The sequence below is a fragment of the Pinus tabuliformis genome, chromosome J (assembly GCF_031772625.1).
Source record: "Pinus tabuliformis cultivar Carrire ecotype Pingquan chromosome J, CPIR1, whole genome shotgun sequence".
Taxonomy (NCBI): Eukaryota; Viridiplantae; Streptophyta; class Pinopsida; order Pinales; family Pinaceae; genus Pinus; species Pinus tabuliformis.
The window spans coordinates 457,327,341-457,333,490 of record NC_142295.1 but is presented as its reverse complement, the minus strand read 5'-3'; the positions used below and the strand labels follow the sequence as shown (position 1 = coordinate 457,333,490).

Genomic DNA, 6,150 nt, shown 5'->3' with positions numbered 1-6,150 from the left:
GGAGGTGATTAGTATAGAGATACTTCAATCTTGTTTATTTGATTTTAAATATTTTTGGAATTTGGATAAAATGTTAAATATTTTTGAAATTGAGGTAAGTTTGATTATTTTGTTGGTTCAAACATTTTTATTTAGATTGTTAATTTTAAAAATATTATAAAACAAGACAGTATAATGAGTGTTTCTGCTGGGTTTAATTTAGTTACTAATTTACTTTGTATTGCTATGATGTAATTAGTTTTGGTTAAGTGTAATTTGTTCAAAAAAATGAGCAAACATATTGTTATTGTGATATCGTTTCTTTTTCAAAATGCTAATGGTTGTAGAATTTAAAATCTTTAATTATTACCTTGAAATCTTTAATTATTTTATTATTGCCTTGATAGGATAAGGTGCTTGCATTAAAAGTAAATGAGTTAATTTTGGTATCCTAAGACTTTTCGACAAAAAATGAGCAAAGATATTGTTGTTGTGATATTGTTTCTTTTCCAAAATGCCAATGGTTGTAGAATTTAAAATATTTAATTATTACCTTGAAATATTTAATTATTGCATTATTGCATTGATAGGATAAGGTGCTTGCATTAAAAGTAAATGAGTTAATTATAGTGGGACCTTTTGGGGAATATGTTAACCATTAGTTTTATTTTTAAAATTTTAATGTCATATTTGTTCACTTTAATCTATTATCTCTATAGATTTATATGGAAAATCTATATTGTTTTAGAACAATCATACTAGGCTATGTTGAAATTGAAATTACAACACAGGAAAATCTAGGCATATCAACTGGTTGGCCAACAGGGTGTAACCCCAAGGGCATCATAGAGATTTGACTCATGACCTCCCAACGAGGAGGTACTTAGCAATGGGAACTCAACCAATTGAGTTAACCCTTAAGGCTTACAAATAATATTGTTATACAACAAATTGCAAATTAATAAATGAAATAATCAAATACAATTCTTATATACATATAAATTTTCTAATAACATTAATAATCATCCTCTACTCAAACATTTTATTAAATAATATTTATATACATAATTTATTGAATAATATATATAATAATGAAAAACAATATATCCTTTTCTTTTATCTATAATTATTTTTATATATAATTAATTTATATAATGCTATGATAATTTAATGAGAAGATTTTTTCGCTGAAATCACATTATAATATTTTTGTCGTCTCTTTTCGAACCAACAAGTGTGGTTCATCGTCAGGACAAGTTGAAGAACAAGATCATGGCTATATGTTAAATAGGGAGAGCAGATTTTCCAACGACCATATTTAACTAGGAAACAACTATTTTGATTGAGAAACAGCTAAATTTCGCTGGCCAACTTGACTGGACCCAGCCAAAAACAAAAATTATTAATGTTATAATTATTACCAAAATTATTGTTATATTTATTACCAACATATAAATAAAAGTAGAATTTGTTATTCAAAATTACAAAACTTAAATTTAACAACTATGATAATTGTTTTATTGAATATATTAAAAATAAATAAAAAATATATTACAAACTAACTCAAAAAAAAATCTTAAAATATATAACGTTTTCCGCAAAATTCATTTAAAATTTATATAACGTTTTCTGTATTGTCTTGTACTGTGTTAATCAATATGGCGTACATTGAAATAAATTTATATAACGCTTTCCGTCTCGTCTCGTCTTAAAAAAAAATATGAAACTTTTAAAAACATATCAACTGATTGCTTAGGTGTAATGACTCCGCGGTAATAGTAATTTTTTTTTTTTTTTTAAACTTTACCCCGCCTATGGATATTACGGCATTCCACCTAAATATAAGGTTCACAATTCCGGTCAATATGGAAATTACCTGTCATATGTGAGCAATTAAATAATATTCCTGAGGTGGCAGAGTACTGACTGCTGGGTTAATGTTGATTGTTCGGTTTTCATACACCTGGCTATGGTAATTACTCCCGATGGCTCTGTCACGTGATGGGGCAGAGTCTTGGTACCCATTACCTTTATGTCCTCGGGCGCCTCCCGTATTGGTGGTGGATGGATGAAATGCTAGTTCGAGCGAGACTATCTTGTTGTTTCCTTTCCCAATGTGATCATTTCATCGATGGTTCCAGATGCTGCAGTTTCTTTCTTGCTCAGGCACCGAGCACATACCCCAGCTTCTCGGGTTGATGTATGGTCGTTTCTTCCTGTCTGCAACTGAGTCGAGGCAGATTGAGCTAAGCCCTTTCAGCTGCTTTTCTGCGGTAAGGTTATTGTGGTGTCGAGGGATTTATATATATTTTTTTGTTTCTATGCTCTACACTGTTTTCAGTTATTTAATGAGTATCGGGACTCCTGACTTATGCCGTTGTATTTTTGTTTACTGGGTTGAGGCGTGAGGGTCTCTTTCCTCAGCATAAAGTGCGCAGGCGCGGGTGAGGCTGCCTGGCTTCAAGTTCATGCTCCCTCCAGCTGCAATGAATCAGGTGAGTTCATCCCCACGCAATACCACCTGCCATACTTTTAACATCGGCGTTCTGTTATGGAATTGATGAATTTATTGTGCTGAGCTTAGGGTTGTTCCTGCTTTACTTTCCCTGTGTTTATTGACGGATGGATTTGGCCCTTTGGCCCAGACCCCCTTACGGTATCTTTCTTTTGGTTACTATTCAGGGGTTTGGCAGGGTTTAAGCCGACAGAACTGCCATCCAACGCAAGGATGCGGCTATGAACTGATAACTTTACTTTTCCTTTGTTAATTCTTACCGGGCCTTTGAGCTCGCGGATCCATATTATGTAAATTTAATTCTACAATGGTCTGTTACACGGGCTATATCCCGGAACTGTTATGTTGTTTCACTACAGATTTTCCCCAGGTTATGTAATTCGTCTGCATTTGTTTATAATTAATCTTCTATGGAGAGCCGGGGTCTTCACGACCTGAGCTTGGTTAAGATGGAGGGATGTTCGTCTCCCTTACGACTCCGAATTACATAGATACATGTTTTGTTTTATACCCGCCTTTGCGAGGGTTTAAGAACTATGGAAATACTTTGAATCATTACAGCGTTTTTGTGAATCTAGTGGAATATAGTTACGGCTTGCAATTCATCAGTTTATTTGATCGTTCAAATTGTTTTTACGCTGTATGTCTGCTACCATATTACATTTACTGTTCTATGCTTCTAGTTGTACGAATTGGGCAAGGGTTATTCGTCAGATTTTCTTGCTATAGTTTCTTGTGTATGCGAGAGTCACAGGAATCCTGTGTGAACTTGTTTCTGGTTCCTCACGCATATAAGTTCTCTGTTTAATTGATTCTTTGGGTAGCATTGATTCCCATCTGTTTTGCCAGCTATATTACATGTATGCGTTTGAAACAAAAACTACAGCACCGGCTTACGGAGCTTTTATTCTGTATGAAGTTAAAGGCTACCCTGGTCCTGAGGCCGACATACCCCAGCATATCTGGCTTAATACCTCAGGGTTTGTCTTGGGACAGAATATAGTTTGATTCTGCCAGTGTTTATATTACATGCTTCTTGCTTTTCTATGTTCGGAACTTATTTAGGTTCTGGACAGGGAACAGTTAGCTGTCCCTCAGTTAGCGATAATTGTTGTTATTGCTCAGACCCTTTATCTCCAAGAACCCTACAATTTCAATAAATCTCTGTATTCACGTGGTTCCACTTTTCGTAATTTCTTAGAGAGGGTTTGCTCCCCATTGACTTCCGGGACTACATGCATTTCTCTTTTTTTTAAAGAAAGGAAATTAAAAGAACAGGAAGGAACACAGATATAAAACTCTGCCCTCTTGATTACTTTCCCGCACAGTTTTTTTTTATATATGTAAGATAATGTTGTCACATAAATCACAATATAACAGTAAAGGAAATGTTGAGATTAACCTTACAAAATTACTAAGTAATATCAGTCTAGAGATTGGTCACATACCTGAAGTTCTCCTGTTCGCTCCGAATTGAAATGTCGTCTTCTGGCGATTCCCTGGATGAAACGGTGTCTGGAGTTTCTTTAAATCAAATATAGTTTTTCTAACAATCACCCAAATCTGGGTCTGTCAACTGTCAAACCACCCAACCACGAGATTCGTCCTTCAGGTCCAGAATCTCCCCCCCTGCTGCTTGCCAGATCTCAGTCTCTGCAAGTTGCTCGTACAGTGAGCAGGGCTATCTGGTCATCACCAGACTTAGCCTCCTCATTTCCTTGGAGTCTTTCTTTTTTTTTTTGTTCTCTTCTACCTGTCCCTACAGCACAAAATTTTCTTTTCCCCTCCCCTTTTCTGGAAATCCTCCAGCCAAGGAAAAGTAGTTAGGGTTACCTCCTCAGCAACTGTTTTTCTCACCTCAAGAGGACAGCTTCGTCCTTGAGGGTTTCCCTTCATTCCGGGAACATTTTTTTTACATTTTACAATCAACCAAAATCATTAACCAAGATTATATTTAATTTCTTTAATCAAATACAAGTAACTAGTGCAGTTTGTTTCTATTGCAGTAAATCAATTTATTTATTTATTTTTTATTTTTTTTATTTTTTTTTTCGGGGCATTACACCTTCCCCCCCTAAGATTGAACATCGACTCGATGTCTGTCCGCCACAAATATTCCTGGATAGGTCTTTCTCATAATTTCCTCATCTTCCCAAGTGGCCTCCTCAGGCCCAAAGTGCTGCCACTGCACTTTAACTTGGGCAATATCCCGCTTCCGCAGTGTTACCTCTCTCCGGTCGAGGATGCTCAGCAGTTCGACCCGGATTTCTCCTTCCGGTTCTACCTGCAACATACAACATCCTAAGTCAACTTTTCCGCCAAAAGGGAAACATTTAAACGGATCTTTCGATGATAACTCTCACCTGAACATCCTGCCAATTAATTACATGTTTAGGGTCATAAACATATTTTTTTAGCACAGAAACATGAAAGACATTGTGAACCCGTATGTGACTTGGCAGAGTGAGCTGGTAGGCCACTGGCCCAATTCTTGCTAGGATCTGAAATGGGCCACAGTATGGAGGTGCCAACTTGGTACACCCGCTCCACTTTAATGTGCTTTTTCTTGCGCGAATCCTCACGTATACATGGTCGCCGACCTAATACTCCTTGAACCTTCTTTTTCTGTTAGCGAAGTTCTTTTGCCTATCTTGGGCTGCCTTCAAATTAGATCGTACCTTTTTCACTAGCTCTTCCATTTCCTTAAGCATCTCAAGACCCAATATCAATCTGTCCTCCGGTCCACTCCAGCTCGAGGGGGTGCGGCACTTCCACCCATACAATACTTCAAAGGGACTCATCAACAATGATGTGTGGTAGCCATTATTATACGCAAATTCGACCAAGTGCAAATAATCCTCCCACTTGTTGCGTTGCTGCATCACATATGCTCTTAACATGTCTTCTACTACCTGGTTCACCCGTTCAGTTTGCCCATCCGTTTGAGGGTGATAAGCCGTGCTAAAATTTAGCTGAGTCCCCAATTCTTCAAACAGTGTCTTCCAAAAAACTGATGTAAATTTTACATCTCGGTCTGAAATTATTGTCTTGGGTAACCCGTGCAATTTAAATATATTTTGCATGAACACATGGGCGATATGCGCAGCTCTATAAGTAGATTGTACCAGTATAAAATGCGCTGACTTGCTCAGTTTGTCCACCACTACCATGATGGAGTCATTATTTTTTTTCGACTTAGGCAGGCCTGTTATAAAGTCCATAGAAATGGTTTCCTATTTCCATTCCGGTATGGGTAACGGTTGTAATAATCTTGCAGGATGCTGGTGTTCTGCTTTGATTTGCTGACACTCTAAACATCGTGCCAAATAACCAGCCACATCTTTCTTCATTCCCGGCCAAAAATATTCTTTCCGCAGTGCAGTAATCATCTTTTGATAACTGGGGTGCCCAGCATAATGAATCTTATGAAATTCATCCAATATCAGATTTTTAACACTGTTCTGATTGGGCACATACAATCTCTCTTTATAGTACAGCATTCCGGCAGCATCCAAGGCATAATCCCACTGTTTTTCCTTGCTGGCCGGTTGCTGTATTTGCTATTTTATTTGCTGGTAAACAACATCCTGTTCAACTGCTCTTGTAATGCTTTCCCTGAAGGGGCTTTTCCCTTCACTGTAGAAAATTTTGTATAG

The 6,150-nt window shown here is 36.9% G+C and overlaps 1 long non-coding RNA gene across 1 annotated transcript; it reads left to right on the top strand.

Moving 5' to 3' along the window:
• Window positions 1-2,060: 2,060 nt before the first annotated feature.
• LOC149227794 (uncharacterized) lies at window positions 2,061-3,003 on the top strand. Its single transcript, XR_016247162.1, has 3 exons — window positions 2,061-2,252; window positions 2,382-2,474; window positions 2,662-3,003. It is a non-coding gene; the product is annotated as an uncharacterized LOC149227794 (long non-coding RNA).
• The last annotated feature ends 3,147 nt before the right edge of the window (window positions 3,004-6,150 follow it).